Below are 22,610 nucleotides of genomic sequence, written 5' to 3'. Positions count from 1 at the left end.
ATAGCGTGCAGTGATGATGAGACTTCAAACTAACTAGATTTTCAGCTCTATGACGAAGTGTGAATTACCAGAATGTGTGTTACCACAATGCCATGTGCTTGTGAGAATGTCTTTCATCCCTGCAAAACACATGCAGTCACTAAAATCTTTCATAATACCAACTGAATGTTTACAATTTTTTATAATGAATATTTGCATTGTTGATAGGGATGGGACGATAAATGCAGATACACACTAATAATACCTGTCCGATAACTATTCTGAATCGCACAGCCGAGTTTCAGCTTTTGATCAGTGGGAAGTCCTTATCAATCTGAAATCACTATTGCATTTGAAAAAAACATTGTTAATGGTTCTTCTTCTGCGGCCCATATTGAGTTTCTGCACGAGAATGCTCTCTCATTTGGCATTTGGATGTTGCGGCATTTCACTGCAATTCATTGAGAAGCATAGCAAGCATCACTGGCCGATTTATTGGACCAACACTAATTGCAATATAGACCCTTTTTCAGTTAGTAAACAACATTACATTTCTTTGTTTTTGTGGGTGGAGTTTAGGTAAAGGAAGAAAGACTTCACTAACGGTAACTTGCTAAGTTTTGTTAGTTTTGTTAGTTAGTTTTTTATACAATGACTGAACAAAATCGAATTTAATGCGAATGCTCTTTGAAAACGTTAGCTTCAGTGGACGGAACCAAAATGGCCGACCGGTACACGCTCACTTAACTCTTTCCCCACAAGAAAACGCTTCCCTGCCAATGACGAGTTTTTCCGGCAATCCGTATTTCTGTATTATCCACCAGGTGGCACTCTTACCTAATTTGTAAAACCCGGAAGCATCACCTTAGGGCAAACAGTAAGAACTGTGTATGTTTTGATCATCGCTTAAAATTTGATCTCTATAAAAGTCCTTCACAAAAATGCAATTATCTTAGCTTTTTGCCCAAAATTTTGCATTTTTGAAAAAACCTACCCATATTTGAGAGGTGACAAAAGAGAAAAAAAATAAAGGTAGGATGAAACTTTTTTTGTTTAAAAGCAGATTGTCTGTTCTTTCATTTGATATATTGTATGTTTATAGCTATATTTAAAGGAGAACATTTTATTGAAGGCATTTAACTTTTGTGAAATTCATAAAAATGCTGGCGAGGAAAGAGTTAATAGATAGACCATGTGAATGTATTATCTCCAGTTGAAAGGCCTGACATATTCACCTATCACATAGAGAATCCGAGCGTTTACACTAAAGAGAAATTGAGGGAGTATAAATCATAAGATGTCTATAACTATGTGCTGAACAGAAACGTACATGAAATGAAGTGTGCGCTGCTATTTCGTTTTAAAGGAAGACTAGCCTGAATTGATGTCTAACCAGCTTAAAAAAAAAGAAAAGAAAGAAAAAGAAACCAAACATCCTGTAATCACTGCTCCCTACATGATGGAATAACATACATTTTGCAAGTTATTTTGGCAAAAACCACGTTTATTTTGGCTAGACGTGGGTTACTCATAGCTGAACTATATCAGGTATTAAGTAAACTAAGAAGTTGAAATGACGAATATTACATCCCGGGAAACGTACAAATGAGATTGTACAAATTCATACAGATTCGCTACCTCGTAAAATAGTTACGAATTGCCATGAGATTGTTTTAGACTTGTAAGGTCTGTGAATTGTAATAAATACAGCTCTTCCACCCTGGCAGTGAATTACGAGTAGTAAAGTCCAATTTATTGTGAAGCGTAAGGTCTACGCCGTAGGTTATCCGTAGTCTCTGCGTAGCCTGACGTGCACCTCGCCAATTTTTTAACAGCGCGTCAGTTCTACGGGGACCGCAAGCACTGTGATTGGTCCACTAGAACCCCTCCCATCAGGTAAAAAACCTGCATCATGGGTATTTCCGTTTGCGACGGTGAGAACAAAGATGGGCCAAGTTGAGGAGTGATTTTACTCAAACTGCAACATAAGTCGCTTATGTACTTCTATCACTGCTGGTCTTCTTAAAACATACACAACAAGCTGCTATTTCTTTTTTGTTTGTGAATTAAACTTGCAAAGCTGCTTCTTCATTGACGGTCGCACTGCTACATTGGTTACATGCGTGGATACTGCCAACCAACATGTGTGTTTGCACGTCGATGTGGACAACAACTAGGGCTGCACGGTGTGAGGAAAAGTTGCGATGTGTGGTGGCATTGTTTAATGTTGCGATGACGATGTGAGTTGCGATAAATATTTTATATTTTTTAATGTTTTAGGGGCCATTCACATGTCGCGCCTAAAACGCGTGGAAAACGCTAGACACGTAGGTTATTGTCACATGACCTGCACGATGCGCTTGTGTCATTCTGAAAAGTTAAAATGTTTTTGAAAAGCCTGGAAAAAACAAGTGCGTCGCACCACGTGCGAGTCGCGACCGCGGCGCTCTCCATAGCGCACATACTGCACGCCTACATTTGAAATAATGAACTTGAACGCGCAATAGACGCAATATGTGAATCACCGCTTCCACAGTACCTGTGTTCGCGGCGTCATCTCTCCTAAATCCAAAATAATTCCATGATATAGCTTAAGTGATGTTCCTTTTCACCACAAGGTCTTCGTCTGACAACACATTTTCCTCACTCTTCTCTCCTTCCTCCGCCATCGTTTTTGCTAACAGGCACAGCGTCGCAACTGAGACCTCACAATCTGAGCGTAGCTGACTTGGGGGTTCCCCTGATTGGCCTAATAGCATGAACGCGCAAACCATGTCTTCAGGACTAAACGTGATAGGTCAAACGTTTATTACATTCGCTTACTGTTTCCCCTTCATTCATCGCGTCAAGGCTGTCTGTTGCGATGTGTTCATCACGTGATCTCATATCGCAATGACGATGAAAATTCGATGTATCGTTCAGCACTAACGACAACGCAGAAATATATATGAAAACCGATGCGTAGCCTACATCGTCGCGGCTAGGCCGTAGGACGTACGCACAACTATAATGAGCCCTTAAGGTTAATTTTTAATTAAACCAGTGTTAGATCTAGACTTTTGCTCAAGGTTAGTGTTTTTATAAAGGTCTGGATGTATCTCCACTGCACAGTTTGTACTCAGGACATAAATCACATCTCAAATGATGCGACTTGTTGAGGAGTGCTGTGCTATTACTCGATGCTCAAATTGATGCTTTTCTTCTAGCAGATGATAATACAGCTGAAAAAATCCCTGTACCTTTGAAGCAGGGATACAGGCTATATTTAGAGAGTAAATTATCAAGGAGACGTGGGCCAGTAAGGGACCACCCAGAATACCATACCAATATCTTAGCAACCATTTACACTTAAAGCTACTGAGAACAATTTGGCAACTGGAGAGCAACACCCCAGTGACGTTGCTTTGCTTTGCACGGGCACATGTGTGCATATACAAAGCATTACACCTACAAAGATACTGTAAATTGTACATTGTCAAATCAGAAGGGATTAGGTTGTAAGCTTAAAGCTCGACCAACAATATCTTTTGTCTGTACCACTATAGAAGACCCTCTTTCTCATTAACACCTACAAAATGCGATGTGAGCTTCAGCTTCTCCCCTTGACTGCCCCAAACTGACCTCAATCACATCCCGGGAACCTCTCAGTCTCAGTATGACTGCCCTAGCCTTTCAGCGGGCCACCAAATCACTCCTCTCTTTCAAAAAAAAGGAAGCGCTCTCTGCTCTCTTCCATTGCTAAAATCACTCAAGTGAGAAAAGGCTGAGCAAACCCTATATTAGGTTATATGGCTGGGGAAAACAAGGCTTTACCACGCCAAGACGACTGAAGCAAAATTAAAAAGCCAGAGGAGCTCACAAATTGACATCACTGACATTTTAATCAGGAATGTTGGCGCTGGAAATGCATGTTTGCCCAAATAAGGAGGTTTATTTTCACCCCAGGGCTTACAATGGTCACCTTATTCCCAATTACAAGCTCCACAGGGGTGGTTCGAGATGTTGCCGCACACCGCCTGTGTACAAGGGTCTTGTTAAGCAACCAAGTGTGGAGGAATGTGAGGAAGTTGAAAGCGGGCCATTCTTGTAACACCGTAAACCCTTAAAAATCAAATTGCTGGTGTGGTTGTTGTCAATCACTTTTCAACTCCTTTCTCTGTCTTCAGAAAGTTACGCCCTAAACGCATGCCATTGGTTGAGCAAATGTTGCTGTTTCCAGCTTGTTAGGATCCTTTAACAAACATCCCAACCTAAGCGTATAAATGGCTTATTTGTAAGAATTGTTTAAACTTCCCCAAAATATTAAGCATTGAAGGATTTATTGTTATAATGTGATATAAGAACTTAGCTTATCTTGTGATTTTCATCTTTTAAAACCTCTCCACTTTAAGCCCAGAGTATATGCACAAACATATACGCGCACGGTCATACGTATAGCCTTTCAAAGTATAGTTTATTTGACTCGAATGTGTACACAAATGTTTGACGTATGCGCATTGCGACAAAATGCAATGCATCTTCTGGGCTACATACATTCTACTGTACACGCATGCTATAGACGGTTTCAACGGGCGCACATGCGGTGATGCTATTGCGAGTCTGGTGGTTACTTTACTTCCGGTTTCTGTTTGTTTAATGGTCTGACTAGTTGCTAAACTGAACTCTTGAACAAATACCTCTTCGAAAATAACAAATGTTTTTCTTTCCTAGTTAATCCATGTGTTGTTTATTTTGCTTTTTATATAAATAAACTAAAGTACTTTGTTGTTATTTATTCTTAGCGGAGTTTACCGGAAGTTGCGTCTTTTCCACGAAAGCTGCTTGTTTATGTTGTTACTGCTGAAACCGTCTATATGTAAAAAGCACAAAAGTCTGGCGGTGCGTGTACAATGCGCACATACTATTTTGATGATGAAATGTGCGTCATGCGCACTGTACTCGGACCCACGCATATGCGTAAAAACAGAACTGTACTTCTAAATGTATTGACTATACTACAACATACACAATGTATGCTGCAGTAAGCCTGACTTCTCTAAGATCAGTTTTTCGATTTAGGTTGCTATGCTTAGTAGTTCAAGGAAACTGATCTCAATTTGGCAACAGTGGGCAACCAGCGGCCCTTTGAATACAGATTCAAAGGTTGTGAGAAAAATACACAAGATCTGAGTAGTCAGAAAGAATGGCAGGTTGGCTACAGGCACAGAAAGCGCTGATGGGAAAGGTCATATGATACGAGTGTGTGTGTGTGCTTGTGCGGGTCTGTGTGTGTGTGTGTTTGTTAAAGCAGCCATTTCCCACCCATAGTGTGGCTGGACTAAAGCATTGTTAATGGAATAAAATCAAGAAGATAATTACTTCATGTACTAATGTATATTGCTATTTACTAAGTACTGTATACTGTACTACCCATGTAAAAAATGGGCACCTATTTTCTTGCTAAAAAACAACGTTATTTTGTGTATTTGGTATAATACAACGTGTTTGCATGGTTTATTGTTCAAAAACACATTATTTTCCACACACTGTACATTTTTGAAGCTCAAGATTTCTCTGTCTTAACGAAAGGCACTGATTTTATACAAAACTCATCGATTTGAAAAGCACTGTGTCCCGGATTGGCCAGCTAATCTGTACGTTGTGATTGGCCCGAATACCTCTGACATCAGCTGTAAATATGACGCTCCTTACCATGTTTGAAAGATTCGTTCACAATGCAATGCTAACAGGAGTTAACTTACAGGCTGTGAGTCTGAAGAGGGAGGAATTATGATAATGCCCAAACATACTGTCGAAATGCACATAAATGAGCACAAACGGACAGCTGTAATTCAGGCTTTTGGCGATTATGTAATTGTTTCACCCGTAATTGTAATCACGATTTGTTTTTCGATTAATTGTGCAACCCTTCTATATTATATTCATAGATATTTAGGAAACATACTAAATTCACGCATCTGTTTCTCTGAAGAACAATGCTTTAGCCAGTTAATCTCTTTTTGAAATGCGCCTTCCGTGTCGAAATGTCTGTTTTTGTTTTGGTCTGTGTGATCCCGGACACTGCCAATTTACCCAATAACGCATTTCGACAGCTCGGTTGCCAGTTATCACCGTTGCTTAAATAAGACCGCAATGGCCTGTAGACCCCTTCAAGGTTTGTAAACATTGAATGACTATCGGGTGCGCGCGCAGCATGGGGTCAAACTGTTCATACCATCCAGGGTTTATAATTTAATCTAACAGGGCTGAAAAATGATGACTTACCTAAAATGAAGTGAGATTTTCAAAGCCCATGACCCAAGTAGGCATTTTTGACGATACCGAATAATGCGCAACTCAATCTTCTGTAAGGACTTTTCTGACCCCGACATGCGCAGTGGGAAGTTGAACCACCTGTGACGTGAACTGTGAAGGGGTCTATACTGTAAATTCTACCTCCATTGGACGCAACCTCCAAAATAAGAGTTATAAAAATCCACACGGCTGCATTTGTTATCTGTAAACGTAAAAATAAGCAGATAAATGTATGCTTTTCATAACCAGTTGCGCTCCTATATGTGTCTGACAACCCGCAAGGGGGGAGGGGGGAAACGTCTCCAATAGACTGCGGTAAGTTCAAACGCTAGAAGTCAATGTTACACACAGCTTCCTTAAGTACACTTGGTAAATGTACTTATTTCATGCACTAATTTTGTACTTCCATCCAATAAAATTGTCTACTAGTACTTCTTAAGACAAACTTAACTCTTTCCCCGCCATTGACAAGTTATCTTGGTACTCAACTGTGTTCTTTTAAGACACCATTTATTTCAATACATTCATCTATATAAGTATGTACTACAAATGTACTTGATATTTAAAGGGGGGGTTCAATGGTATTTCAATCATTCTGACTTATTAACACAGTTATAGAGTTGTTTCCTCATGCTAAATGTAGGCAAAGTGTCAAAAAAGCAGTTGGACGTGTTACAGAGTATTTCTGTGCCGAATGCACTTCGCCAGGGTGCGTACAAGTTTCGGCAAGTTTTTTTCGATTACAGTTCTAACTGACGTTTTAGGGGTTTTCGATACGTATCACTTCTTTATATGGGCTTCCCCCGGACAACCCCGCCCACCCGTCAATCAGCGGGAGACGCTAGAGCTTGCTAACAGCTTATCACGCCACTCAGCTTTGTTTAATTTCAAAAGTTAACAATGGCACGAAAGAAGAAGTGTGTTTTTGGATGTAAGGAGAAGACATCCAACCTTATGGAAACCATGGATATAGTTTATTATCCGGGGTAGCAGTGGAGTTTTGCGTGTGTGTTTGCTGCACTGGATTTTCCCAACCGGGTCATGACGAGTTGCACGTGGTAAGTAAGACTTCTGTCTTATGTTGGAAATAGTCGCGTGCATATTATATAAATGACACGAACATGTAGTGAATCATAAGTTAAAACAGTGTTGTATAGTGTTGCATGACTCGTACTCGCTCCTCCCGCGGTATAACTCCTCCTTCTTCATTTTTTCGTGCGTTACCGGAAAGATTCGGTAAAGCTAATCTTTCTTTTATAATTCTGATTAAACTAAAGACTCTTCAGAGATATAAAGGATGTCATACTACTCTATAGGTACTCCAGATTAACATCAGAAATGCAGAAACAGCGTGTGTTACGTGAGCTTTAACTTTATTTTTGCCAGGGTACATACCGTACTGAAAAAATTGTAAAAATATGTAACCCAGCTGTCACTGGGGCAGTACCCTTGTACTGGTACCAAATGTATACATATCTGTATGCACAAATTAGGACCTTTTAAAGGGGTACTGGCTGCGCCAGTGACACCTGGGGTGCAAATTTTGACAATTGTCTCTAACAGTGTATAGCATTACGAAGTATACTGAATTGATATCATGTTCTCTACAAAAACATGCAATATATGTAGCAATTGTATGACAACGAATGAGTTAAATTAATCGCCTCACTTTCATTACTCATTTAACATGCAGTACTGCAATCTAATTTATAGTATTAACAGAAACCTGCACGACACCCGCTTGGCTCTGTTAATCACTGATGCAGAAATATATTATTTGTTACAGCTGCATAGTGAGTGCACGCAGGTGCATGTGAATTGTAATTGAAGTTTATGCACTGTGAATCTCTAAGAGATTCGTCTTCAGGTAAGAATGGATGCCATCTGTATAGGAAAGACATTGCAAAGACTTTGCAGTTATAGTTACAGTATGAGGAATATTATGGTGGTTGTATGAGAAGTGCTGGTGTCCTTTCACAGTCCACAATGGATTGTATAATCATTTTACATTTCAGCAACAAGCAGAGCCGGAGTGGGACTAATTTTCAGCCCTGGAGTTTTACGGCCCACGTGACCCAAAAAAACAGACCGGCCCACCGGGAATCCTCCCGGTTCTCCCTATGGCCAGTCCGGGCCTGGCAACAAGTATACTGTATGGCAAAATAAAATATCCAAACTTGACACCCATTGGTGCTATTGTAGAGGTGGGAGGTGAAACCACATCTGAAAATCCTCGGGGCAGCCGCATATGTCGAAATTTCAGTCAAAACCGTTCTATTTCATCATAAACAATCTGAAAACAGGGCTTTAAGTGTAAAATACCAAACTTGTCCTTTAACAGTAGTTTACAATAGGGTTGGTTTACGTGCGACACAAACATATGCATTGCATCCGAAACTGCCTACTTCTATACTATATAGTAGGTGAAAAGCAGTAGGCGAGGCGAGTAGTATGTCTGAATTCATAGAATTCGAAAAACTGCAGATGAAAAGTGCACGGATGCACGGATAATCAACATGGCGGATGTAAACGTCCGAATTCATTCATACTATCCATATTCATCACAGTATGCGATTTCGAAGGCAGCTATTTAATGGGGGACTGCAAGTTTGTGTAACAAAGCACGCTTAAGGTAAATACGCTTTTTTATTCCACAACGATACTTTTCCATTGCTTTTCTATGTAAACGTGCGCTAGACAGACATGTTTAGACCCGCATCTTGTGTCTTTTGCAGCATCTTGCGCACAAGTGTTGTTTTAAGATGCCGTGTCAAGTTAAACTATTTTTGGAGTTTTGCAGGCAACACAGGTTTTCAATGTGGTTCAGAACAATGGACCAATCAGAAACCCTGGAGGCTTGAATTGTTATCAATGCATTTTGCTGTAAACATGAAGATGCTCAGATGAACAGGTTGCCATCTCTCTTCTTAGCAAAATGTCTTTTATTTTCAGTAAGTGTAGACATGCTCAGATTACATATAGAGCAGTTATAAGGCTCTCTCCGCTTTCTCACACACATTCACACGCTTGCTCTCTCGCTCAGAAACCGTATCATATTTCAATGTCCTGGCGGAGAGATGCATTGCATTGAAGTTGGTGTTATTTTACTGTAAGTGAGCCATTTGCTAAAGCTGGATTACAATCGATTATCAAAGGCTCGGAGCTGCTTAAGTGGGCTTTTAATGTGGTGAGGTGTTAAAAGGTCACCTTTATGGTTTGCTCCTTGCACCTTTTTTTGTTTTGAAGTGGAACAACCGGTTATGTCAAGCAAACGGTTTGCTCACTGACAGGCACTGATTTTATCGAAACTTACAGAAATAAGTGACCCGTTACTTTCAAAATTCAGAGCTCACAGTTAAAATCCCTAGAGTTAAGTTAAATGGATCACATATGTTCCTTTGGGAAGTTCATGATACCCCGGAGTGTCCCGACTGAGAAATAGGCTCAACTTGTGGATGCAACATCTGCTTTTTACTATCGGGCCAGTGAGAGACAGGGCTATCAATATATCATATATAGCATATAGCATGTGATCGATGATCTGCATTCCCACCATCAGGCCAATAGCCTTGCCGGCCCCACCGTTGGAAGCCGGATTTACAGATACTCTGTGTGGCGTGGCTTATGGGACAGACCGGGCCGTTTGCCCTGATTAAGCCCTAAAAATGACAGTGGGAATGCCGTTGACTCTGGCAAAAGCTTGCATTCATTTGGCTAACAACATCGACCACCATTTGAGGCCTTATGGTGGTTTCAGTATTTAATTTAATACAAATTTGTATAAACCATTCCTAAATTTATTTCTGTGTAAATAGTCGCTTTCAATTAAATCAAAAAGAAATTAAAAGTTTTTGGTCAGAGAGATGCAGTCCTTATTTTCAGTGTTTCATCTGCTGAAGTACGCCCAGGCTCACACAGGTACACGACTGTTACCATAGCAGGTGCGATCCTGTGCAATTTTCAGTGGTTTCCAGCAGATATCAGTTGGCTTTTAAGGTGGACCCATCTGGATGTAGAAAATAACATAAATTATAACTTATCTGAGTCATTTTTATGTCGCTTAGGGTTCCATGTGTTTACTTTTGTGCCATATTAGGCAATGTGATTGAGTAAATGAAGAGTTTGGTTCCAAAACGCGATAAACGCCATTTTTGAAAAAAACGAGTTCAGGGAACTACACTAACCTTTTCCACTGGTGGCACTTGCGCTACCAACTTTTTCAGTTACTGGCGCAAAATATGATTTGGTCGCACATATTTTTTTCAAGTTATATTAAGGCGCTCTGGATAATAATGAACAATAATGAAACTGTATTGCATACAGATATGCTTTTTATTTTACTTGCCATCTTTTGCACATGCCGCCTTGTTTTCTTAAACGTTGCAGTCGTGTTTCCCACAGATCTGAAATTTACTTGGTGGTGGTAGCCGGTAAAAAAGGCAATTATTACCCACTGACAAATAATGGTCTACTATACATGTGACGAAGAACTAATAATGTGTGACACAGCACAATACTTTGATTTATTGAAAATTAATATTAATTTCACATTATATTTCATCAATCTAACCACCCCAAACTTTCTTTGCCATTAACAAAGCTGACACTGTTTGTCAAAGCACCACGAAAACACTTACTGTTTTTGCACTGATATATGAAGCAATTAGACCCCTTTTATCAAACTCAATATAATACAATACTATGTATAGTATATTAATAGACAGTGCAGGTCTATAGATTATAAATGTGACTGATGTTATGACTGATGTTATAATGGTAATAATTTCTATTAGATAGACACTTTTACTGCTTCTGCTCTATCTTTCTATTTCTCTCTTGCCGATTTAAAAAGCTTAATCCACTCATTATTTCAAATGTAAAAGTCTACTTGCTGTCCCGATGACAGACTTTGCTTTGCTCGTTCAGTGCAATTGGCTTGACATTAGCACTGCTTTTTGCTACAATCTCTGTCTAAACTCAATATGGATATGGTTTTAGAAAAGATATGGTTCATTAATAATAAGATTATTAAAAAAATGTGAGAAAGAAAAATGCTGCGCGTGGTCGTAACAAGAACCATCGCCATAGAAACCGGAGGCACGCTAAAACTGCACTCGAGCTTTAGCGCGGTAGCGATCATGGCCGTTTTCCGATCGACTCGGGTTATAAACACAACATTAATCAGACTTGGGACCCAAAGTAATTAAACTAGGACCTAACCGGACCCGACAGACCATTTAAAATATAAACCCGGAACCATACGGGTCCCGCGTCCTCAGTGAAGAAAGACCTCTGCTCAAGTTCAGAAACATGGAAGACACTGAGCTTGCTTCGCGTCGCACCTAATTCATTGAGAAACAGCTGAGCACGCAAACGCACACTGATGGGGAGAGACACGACGTGCTTTCACCCACAATGAAGCCAACGTGTTGATGGCTCAGAGCACGTTATAAAACGTATTCTTAAAATCCACATTTCTGTTTTAATAAATGCTTATAGTAAATCATAGCATATTGTCTAAAACATTAGGTAGCACATTTGCGACCCATTAAAAATTAGGGTCGCAACGGCAGTTCAAAAGGTCGCATATGCGACCATTTTGGTCGCAGTGTAGCTCCCTGGAGTTACTGCCAAAATCAGTATTATATCAGGTCAGTAGTTAAAAGTAAATAATTAATTTTACGCAAAATCCAATACCCGCCGTGATATTCTGTCATCTTTTCTCCCTTTTTTCCCAAAATGCGACAAACGCTACTCCTCCTTTTTTACAGAACGCAATAAATCCATTTCTGATATTACAGCGGACCATTCACGCAATGTAAACAAACATGGCGGCGCGCTGAGTACACGGAGTCCTAGTTTTCCTCATCTACTTTGTACTTCGTGATCAACAAAATAATACTTTAATAGCATTGCCAAACCTGTGATGGTTTTCTTTGACGGGAAAGAAACGTAAGCCATCAACAGCTAATAATTTCCGCGAGAGGCACTCGGTTGCTTGTTCTCCAGACAGCATCAAGCTTCTCATGCTAAAACATTGTGTTCTTAATATAACAAAGTAAGTGTTTTGGTTAATGCCATTAATGTTTATTTTTTAATCATTATATACCACTAGTCAACTAAATAAATATAAAATGGTAAAGATGAATGCACATTTATACATTGATTTAATAGATTTATAGCATTTTGAAATAAAAAACTGTCATGGATTTATTGCATTTTGTGGAAAAAAGAATTAGTTTTTATAATAAATCTTTGAAAATCAAGTTATGGATTTGAATTTTTTATGTTTTTATAACCTAAAGATGCTATGTGAAAGTTTGTAACAGAAAATACTGGTTTTCATCTTGTCACTTTCTTGGAATAGAAAACACGTTTTTACCGAAATTTGTCAAAATGGATTTATTGCGTTTTGGAACCAAACTCTTCAAATAGACACTGTCAGCCATTCTTATGTTCTTGTGCGTTACAAATGGATTTGAGTGTCCGTCTTTACCATACTATGTGCAATGAAAAGCTGTTCATCATATACAGCTCTCTTGTCTCTTTAGAAGACATGGATTTGATCTTATAGGTTTGAAACAACATGAGGGTGAGAACATGTTGACACTTTTCCAGTTTTGGGTGAATTATACCATATAAATATAGTTAGTTGAGCGTTCGATAACTCTATATAACAATCATACTGAATCATATCACCGATACGATTTAAATTATATTGCGAAAACCTGATACATTATGTATCGTTAAACCCTTAATTGAAGATAACCATTTATATCAGTTGGGGATGTGCCTGTACAATTTGGGGGGGGGGGCATTGGGATGTAAATTGTGATATGAGAAATACTGGACGACTTCACCAGATGACATGAAAAGCTCTGTTTGAGAGGATCTAACTTCTGCCTTGCATTTCTTGCATAGCTCACAGATTTTATGATTTCTCTTTGTCGTTTGAAACAGTTCTCATATAGTGTAACACTGGCAAAGGCATCCAAAATAGTTTTCCTTTTGAAATAAATGTTTTGCTATGTAAAGTGTACATTGCAATGTCAATGCTTGCTGAAACGATATATTGTGCAGCGCTAGTTGGTGAGTTCCCTGGGAATCGGAGCAATGACCTTTGTGATGCTAATGGGATGCACTACCAATTGAGCTACAGGAACACTGTATATAAATTTAGCACATCTATTTTGTTAGTTCTTGTGAATAAGTATTTTTACTGTTTATACTTACCAAAAATTAATTAAGAGATTTTTAGTGTAGCATTAACATATTTCCATCAAAATTACTAGTGGTAAGCGGCCGGTTCCTTTTACACAGAACAGCTCCAGCCTGTTGCAAGGCATTTCACTTCAATCGCTTTCAATCACACTGAAACCTGTTTGAAAAGCCACTTTCCGTCTCTTCTGGGATACGCTGCAAACCGATATTTTACAGCAGCGGATGCCAATGGCAGAAAACTGCACCCATTATTGTAATGCTCCCTGAGGGAGGTTTCATTTAAACTGGTATAGACGGTTTTAGCAGCAACAACATAAACAAACGGCTTTTGTGGCCCAAACTTAACGTCCGGTAGTAGTCGCTTATTGTCTCCCCTCGTCTTAAGGAAAGCAAAACTTTTTTATTTTCGATATTTGTTCCAGAGGTCAGTTTAGTCACTAGCTTTGGGCCAGAAGTTAACCATATAGATGTTTCAGCGGCAATAACATAGACAAACGGCTTTGTGGCCTAAACTTAACATCCGGTAGACTTCCGCAAAGAATCAATAACAACAGAGTTGCCATGCTCACTGTCTCCCTTCATTCTAAGGAAATCTAAACCTTATTTTCAACAAGATATTTGTTCCAGAGGTCAGTTTAGTCGCTAGCTTTGGGCCAGAAGTTAATTGTATAGACGTTTCAGCGGCAACAAGATAAACAAATGGCTTTTGTGACCCAAACTTAAACTTTCAGTAGACTTCCGCAAGGTATTAATAACAACGGAGTCGTCATGCTCGCCGTCTCCCCTCATCTAAAGTAAACCGAAACTTTTTATTTTCGACAAGATATTTGTTCCAGAGGTCAGTTAAGCCACTAGCTTTGGGCCAGAAGTTAACCGTATAGACGTTTCAGCGGCAACAACATAAACAAATGGCTTTTGTGGCCCAAACTAAATGTCCGGTAGACTTCCGCAAAGTATCAATAACAACAGAGTTGCCATGCTCACTGTCTCCCTTCATTCTAAGGAAATCTAAACCTTATTTTCAACAAGATATTTGTTCCAGAGGTCAGTTTAGTCGCTAGCTTTGGGCCAGAAGTTAATTGTATAGACGTTTCAGCGGCAACAAGATAAACAAATGGCTTTTGTGACCCAAACTTAAACTTTCAGTAGACTTCCGCAAGGTATTAATAACAACGGAGTCGTCATGCTCGCCGTCTCCCCTCATCTAAAGTAAACCGAAACTTTTTATTTTCGACAAGATATTTGTTCCAGAGGTCAGTTAAGCCACTAGCTTTGGGCCAGAAGTTAACCGTATAGACGTTTCAGCGGCAACAACATAAACAAACGGCTTTTGTGGCCCAAACTAAATGTCCGGTAGACTTCCGCAAAGTATCAATAACAACAGAGTTGCCATGCTCACTGTCTCCCTTCATTCTAAGGAAATCTAAACCTTATTTTCAACAAGATTTTTGTTCCAGAGGTCAGTTTAGTCACTAGCTTTGGGCCAGAAGTTAACCGTATAGACGTTTCAGCGACAACAACATAAACAGACGGCTTTTGTGGCCTAAACTTAACATCCGGTAGACTTCCGCAAGGTATTAATAACAACGGGGGCGCCATGCTCACCATCTCCCCTCATCCTAAGGAAACCGAAACGTTATATTCGACAAGATATTTGTTCCAGAGGTCAGTTTAGCCACTAGATTTGGGCCAGAAGTTAACCGTATAGACGTTTCAGCGGCAACAACATAAACAAACGGCTTTTGTGGGCCAAACTTAACCTCCAGTAGACTGTCGCAAAGTATCAATAACAACAGAGTCGCCATGCTCACCATCTCCCCTTGTCCTAAGGAAACTAAAACTTTATTTTCGACAAGATATTTGTTCCAGAGGTCAGTTTAGTCACTAGCCAGACAGATAAACAAACATGTGCCGAAATTTAACTTTGGGCAAGAAGTTTCAGTTTCAAGTAGACGTTTCAGCGGCAACAACATAAACAAACGGCTTTTGTGGCCCAAACTTAAACTTTCGGTAGACGTCCGCAAAGAATCAATAACAATGGAGTCGTTCTAGAGTAGATTATTTTTGATAACAAGCAAAGAAAATAGTAAGAAAAGTACCTTAATTTAAATCATAGCTAAAGCGTATCAACTACTACTTAGCTAACGTTACTGTGTAAAATTAAGTTATACAATGTTAGCTTCAAATCTTTAAATTCTTGCTTTGCTGCCAAACCTCTCTTCGTACAGTGGTGATCCATGCCCCCCCTTCGTCTTTAGAAAACCAAAATGTATTAATTTACGACCAGATATTTGTTCCAGAGGTCAGTTTAGCCACTAGCCAGACCGATAAACAAACAAACTGGAAGTTAGCTTTTGGCCAGGTGCGAAACCACATGCGTTTCATGAAACCGTCTATGCTTTCAGATCCGTCACTGAACCAGTGTTTCAGAGTTCATTGAGGAATATTTCTTGTTTTTGAGATAATGTATTTCACCCTGTGATTTGGTGGGCGTGGCTTGGCAAATCAAAGCTGCGATCAGCGGCATTTCCTGGTATTTGTATTCAGAGAAATTCTATTACTGTTATACGCAGATATGTGCGCTCAGAGGATGGTGTCAGGTGAAAGCAGTACCAGAAATAATGTAAGGTTTCTAAGATAACCAAACAAACATCAGCTTTCTTAGAAGAAAGAAACTCCCAAATACAACATAAAAGCAACAGAAAAAGACAAAACACATAATGCTGCTAATAAATGCTGTTACTCCCTAAAGATCAAATGTTTTCACCCAAGCGTCCATTAGCTAATACTCAGCACTTTCGCTTCTTCTCTGTTGTAATCTTGTTAGATAACAGCAGTTAAATGTAATTAGTTTTGGCTGCTAATAATTGAATGTCTCTCAACGGTGGAGCCATTGACTCACAGTTTGTCTTACTGGAAGGGGTCGCTCGCTTTCTTGCATGTAAACTGATACAAGGGGCTTTCATTAGTTATACTGCGGTATGTCCAGGAGCTTGTATCTCCGGGTCGGGAATGATATGGGAATGTTTATTTTATTGAATGAGAGAAAGTGCCACATAGCCCGAGGAAGCATTTGTCTATTTTAAACTCCAGTGACTTGTGAGGTGAGAAGGGTAAGGAGTCTAGACTGAAGCCCTGAGGTGGACGCTTGCCTGACGATATACTCATCGCAGGTGTTTTCATCTTTTTTTCGGTATCCGCAACGAGGGTGATTAGCATCTTTTTTGTTTATCAGTAAAATATTACTAATTGGTAAACAAATTGTAAAGCGTAGGTAAACAAGATCTTTTTAAACAAGAAAATGACTTATGTTGGGGGGGGTTAATCGTGAGTTTTCTAAGGTTTGATTGTGTTTATGGGGTACACTGTAACATGTTTATGCTTTGCTTAAAAAACATTCTTTTTCATATATTTTACCTTAATTCTTCACCGCTGTTTTCATCCTTATTGAACAGTCAGTTTAAGGGATGCATCAAATATTCGGCCACCGAAAATCGTCCAAAAGACTTTTATCACAGAAACAATATGGCCGAAATGTTGTGTTGATGCAAAAGGAAACCGCAACCTGCATGTGCTTGTCTGCAGCAACATGTCTGCGGTGTGGACGTATTTAACCACAAAAAGGCTCTAAAGTGAGCAGTTTTCTGTACGCACAGACGCACATGCGTTTGAATGTGTCCGGTCCAGCTCCAGTCAGACGTGATTATCCCTATGCCCTTCAAAGATCAGAACTTTGATGTGTAAACTTTAGAGAGTTGCGCTACTGTGTCTCATACTGTAGTCCACTAAAATAAATTTGGTGAATAAAGCACTGAAAAACAACATAACGTTTTTATGTGAAGTGAATTCGCCCTCGGTCTCTGTGTGCACGCGCGTTTAAGTGCACTCAGTAGTGCATACACCGAGGGACGCGTTTCAAAAAGCAAGTCTTTCTGTTATTGACAGGGCACATACAAACAAAATAATTCACAGTATTCTTTTTCTAATAAAAACATTTGGTTTTGTCTTAAGTGTATGAATAGATTACAGAAACCAGTCTGTGCTTATTTGGTCTTAAAGACACAGCAACCTCAATTAACCTGCTTAAGCCTGTGTCATTAATGTCAATCAAACAACCCAAGACAAAGAGAAAATCACTTCTGTAGCTCTAAAAATAATAATAATTATATTTAATTTATACAATAAAGACAGTGTTATGATTCATTTAATTCGATTTCTGTACCTAATGCTAATTTTAGACCTTACTTAATGTGCAACTTTGTTCTTTTTTTTATAAATGTTTGCATTTTCTTTATTTGTCATTAGATTTTTCCCACCCCTTTTTTGCTGATCCGAAAAATAATCCGATCCGTGCTTCAAAAACTGTAATGTGATCCCAAAAGTAAGTACACAGTGATAGCCATAAATGCAATGGTACTAATAATACAAATAATTGGCATAATAATTTATTTCCGTGTTTCGGTTTTCGGCCTTGGCTTCCTCTTTTCCGGTTTTGAAAAATAATTTTCATTTCGGTACATCCCTCGTCACTTTAGTTCCTGGGTCTATAAAGCCCCTCCCTTAAAAATACTCAATATGCTCAGATTGGTTGGCTTTCCTAGTGTGTTGTGATTGGCTGTTTAAAAAAGCCCCCTTTGCTGCGTGTTTCCGGGGGCAGGGTTTATGTAAATTTTGGGGTTTGTGATGTCACTAACCCAGGAAGAAGCTTAGTTGTAGGCAATCCAGCCGTTCGCTATAGTTTCATAAAAGTGATTTCTGTTAAAGCAAATATCTCTCGTTGAATAGGCTATTATTTTACAACTTCTATTATGTAAACCTCTGAGAATTACCGAGGTCCGGACCTCGGGGACCTCAATGGTGGATACGGCCATGTTTGAGCGTTGTAACTTTGCAGATGTTGTTTAAGCTCAAACAGCAACGTTACACACTAAATGTCGTTAAAATGGATTCAAAATCAACTTTACACTTAAAATTTATTTTAAAATATGTTTTGGCATAAAGCAAACAAAACTGTGTGAATTAGGTGCGGTTCACATTTCGCATCTAAAAACGCTTAGGAAATCCTCCTTCTTCCAACGCGCTTGGGCATCTGCCGCTAATAGGCAACTTTGAGCCGCACTCCCCATAGATTCAATAATGTGTCTCTATACTAGGGCTGTGCAAAAAAAATCAGCATCAGCTGCTTAAGATGGAGCGGCATTAACTACACAGAGCCGTAATTCACAGAGAAGCTAGGCAGAATCGCATAGATTATCGGAGTTGATTTGAACGCGATTTTGCCTAGCTTCTCTGTGAACTACTAGCAAATGAAATGAATGTACGAGAGTCTGGTTGGACCAGGCTAGTGAACTACAGCTTTGTGTATTAAATGCCGCTCCATCTGAAAGCAGCTGATGGCGATTTAATAACAATCAAGGAACCGAATTTACTGATAAAACACGCATGAGAATTGGAGGCGATTTTTTTTACAACCCTACTACTCTATACATTGTTTTTTCTGTTTGTGTCAAAGTTATAGCCGCTTGGCTTGACTGTTTGTTTATTCTGTGTATCCATGTACAGCTATGATCAGCTGTTCCTCTATTTTAAAGTGCACCTATTTCATTGCTAAAACCAATGTCATTTTGTGTATTTGGTATAATACAATGTGTTTGCGTGGTTTATGGCTCAAAAAACACATTATTTTCACATACTTTCCATTTTTGTAGCTCCAGATTTCACTCTCTTCCTGAAACGCATGTATTTGAAAAGCCAGATAATCTGTACGTTGTGATTGGCCTGAATACCTCTGACATCAGCAGGAAATGTGACGCTCCTTACCATGTTTGAAAGATTCGCTCACAATGCAATGCTAACAAAAGTTAACTTATAGGATGTGAGTTCAAAGCGGGAGGAATTATGATAATGTTGGTCTTGTCTACATCACCAATGCCAGGAAGTAAACTGTTACCTACAATCCATGTGTTTGTTGTAGTCCAAGAAAAGAGATTTACGTTGGAGACGATAACTCGCTTCATCGTTTACTTTGAAGTTTGTACCTTTTGCATGAACTAATACACACTTTCACACCAAAGGAAATGTAAAATCGTGAATCGGACCATTGGTGCTGTTTAATTGAATACAAAATGATCCAACGTTTACGTAAGACAATTTTGATACGTAAAGGGTGAAACTGATTGGTTGGTTCTTGTCACGTGACCTGCAGTGCAAACACGGCATTCTAAAAAGTTTGCTGCAGCGCCAATGCACCTCTCTATCTAAGAGCGTTTGCCATGAAATGTGAATCGCCCCTTAAAGGCACACCAGGCAAGTCTGAGTATTATTTCTCTACTAGCTCCCCCTAGTGTCTGGGAGTAAATGCTTTCTATATCTGAGACTTTACGAGACTGAATGACACCGGGTCGGATACAGCGAACTTGCAAGTGGGGTATTCTTCCTACAGACGGTAGGGGCGGGCGAGAGGGTCTTCATTCGTCATGTAATGAGTCATTTAACCATATACCGACTTACGAAGATGATTTATTAACATAAAAATGCTGCCTTGTGTCCCTTTAAAGTAGATTTTTAAACAATGATTTGAGTGTAAACTGTAAAAAAACAATGAACATCTTCAGGCAGCGTTGTTTACTTCAGGTTGTGTTGTTGTTCCCATGATCTGTTTGCATGTATAAATACGAAGTGTTTCTGTCCCCTATGGCTAGACTGCAATTGTGAGCAGTAATACTTATTTCAGTGCCTCCCCTTAGCAAGCATTTATTATTCTCTCTCTCTTTCCCCCTTGCTCCCCCCCCTCTCTCTCACTTAAATCCACAGCTTGGTCTCACCACCTGCTCACATCCCACACGAAATTTGCATTGGCACGCCACGAATTACAACATTTGCTATAGTTCAGTGCTCTTTAAAACCGCCTTTGTCCTTCTGCCCTTATAAACACAGATACGGTTAGGTGAGAACACACACGCAGAGATTATACATCACCTTAATAGAGATCCTTTGAATGCTTCGTTCTCTCAGAGCAGATCGAAGCAGTTCGTTCATTAAGCGAAATCGCACAAGACAGTTTTCATTGGCTCTACAGGCAGCGTGAAATGAAATTGAATTGTAAAGGCTCAATAAATATCTTTTTAGCGACACTGAGCATGTCTTCGTAATGTTTATTGTTATCCGTAGGGCAATAATGACCCTCATTGCTGTGTTATTGTGCGAATGCATGAATACAACACGGTTTTTGTCTAGTTTTCTACTAGTATTTTTTTTATTTTTGCTTTTATAATCTCTCAATCAATCCTTTCGGTGAAATCAAAGCTAAAGTCTCATGATCTAATAATGAGATTTGGAGCATCAAAGCTTGATCTTACTCAGTCATAATTAAATATATCAAGGGAGGAGAAATAGTCAGATTTTCTTTTAAACTCGTGAATGGCATCTCACTTCCAGCAATAGCTTCCTTGTGGTGTGAATGGACCAGCAGCATGTCGATTGAGCCTCCAAAGTCCCAGTGTTTCAGCGGGTATGTTGCACACAGAGCTTGAATCCGTGTCCTTCAAAAGAAGTATTCAGTGAAGCATAATTGGTTGACTGAGATATGGCGTCTTACAGTAGAAATGGCTGTCTTCATGGTTTTTCCAGCGGTTAGGGGCTGTTCCGGTCTGTCGAGACTGAAAGAGAGGACCTCTATTTTTCATGTCTAGTCTTTTCCCCCGAATGCATTCAAGCTGACAGTATGATAGACAGGTCGGAGCTGCTCTGTGTGGATAAGACATCAATTAGATCACCTCCTACCTTAACATCTCTCCACCACCTCTCCATCTCAAATGAGCCATTTCTGCCACGGGGGGCCAATAGCAATAGAAATCCTTTCTTTGTCGTGGGTGAGGATTTGTGTCTCACACTGGGGTTCAGATAGTGACATTGCTCAGATTTATGTGGATAATGTATATCAGAGAAACTTAACCTTGGGCTTCGGGTTCAAAACCCATGCAATGGCTAGTGTATTTTATTTGTGATGCATTTTATCAAGCATAATTTGAAGAGTTTGGTTCCAAAACGTGATAACGGCATTTAAAAAAAATTGTTACCACCAAAATCGGTCAGTATTAAAAAGTAAGTTCTTAATTTTACGCAAAATCCAATATACGCTGTGTTATTCCCTCATCTTTTCTCCCTTTTTTCCAAACCACGACAAACGCCAATCTTCCTTCTCTTCAGAATGCAATAAATCCGCTCCACAAATTACAGCGCACCATTCCACGCAATGTAAACAATAATGGTGGCGCTTTGAATACACACAGAATCCTAGTTTTTCTCATCTACTTTGTACTTCGTGATTAACAAACAAACAAAAACAAAATGATACTTTGATGGCATTGATAAACCTGTGGTGGTTTTCTGTGGCGGGGAAGAAATGTAAGCCATCAAAATCGAATAATTTACGCGAGAGGCACTCGGGCAAAGGAAAATGTCGGCTGCTGCTTGTTCTCACACGACAGCATCAAGCTTCTGTCATGCTAACACATTGACCCAAGGGGATCATATGAAAAACTTTCCATTATTTTACTCGAAGTCAACGAAAATCAAACGGGACCAAAACATTTTACAGCTGATCGCTGTCAAAAAAGTTTAGCGACAACGTCTCAAGGATGACAGCAGCAATGACAGTGTTCTTAATATGACAAAGTAAGTGTTTTGATTAATGCCATTAATGTTTAATCTGTGTATACCACTAGTCAACTAATTGAATATAACATGCAAGATGAATGCACATTTATATATTGATTCAATAGATTTATAGCATTTTGGGAAAAAAAACTTGTCATGGATTTATTGCATTTTGGGGCAAAAATAATCAGTTTTTATAATAAATCTTTGAAAATCAAATTATGGATTTAAATTTCTAATGTTATTATAAAGTAAAGATGCTATGTGAAAGTTTGTAACTTTTTCATCTTGTCACTTTCTTGGTATAGAAAACACGTTTTATATTCTACAGCACCTTTAATTGTGTCACATGGGTGGTGGCGAAGGATGTCACATAAATTGTAGAACATAAAAATGTCTCACAGACTTGATGTGACACCACCGATACATCATATTTTGTTTCAGGTGGGTGTTTTGGC

At 39.2% G+C, this 22,610-nt stretch overlaps 1 protein-coding gene across 1 annotated transcript in view; it reads left to right on the top strand.

Annotated features, from left to right (window-relative positions):
* LOC129433393 (N-acetyl-beta-glucosaminyl-glycoprotein 4-beta-N-acetylgalactosaminyltransferase 1) overlaps positions 1-22,610 on the top strand; it is a 163,588-nt gene that overhangs the window by 2,375 nt on the left and 138,603 nt on the right. The gene's annotated exons all lie outside the window — the stretch shown is intronic.

This window comes from Misgurnus anguillicaudatus, chromosome 6 (assembly GCF_027580225.2).
Source record: "Misgurnus anguillicaudatus chromosome 6, ASM2758022v2, whole genome shotgun sequence".
NCBI lineage: Eukaryota > Metazoa > Chordata > Actinopteri > Cypriniformes > Cobitidae > Misgurnus > Misgurnus anguillicaudatus.
The sequence above is the reverse complement of the archived record's forward strand: the minus strand, read 5'-3'. Positions and strand labels throughout refer to the sequence as shown.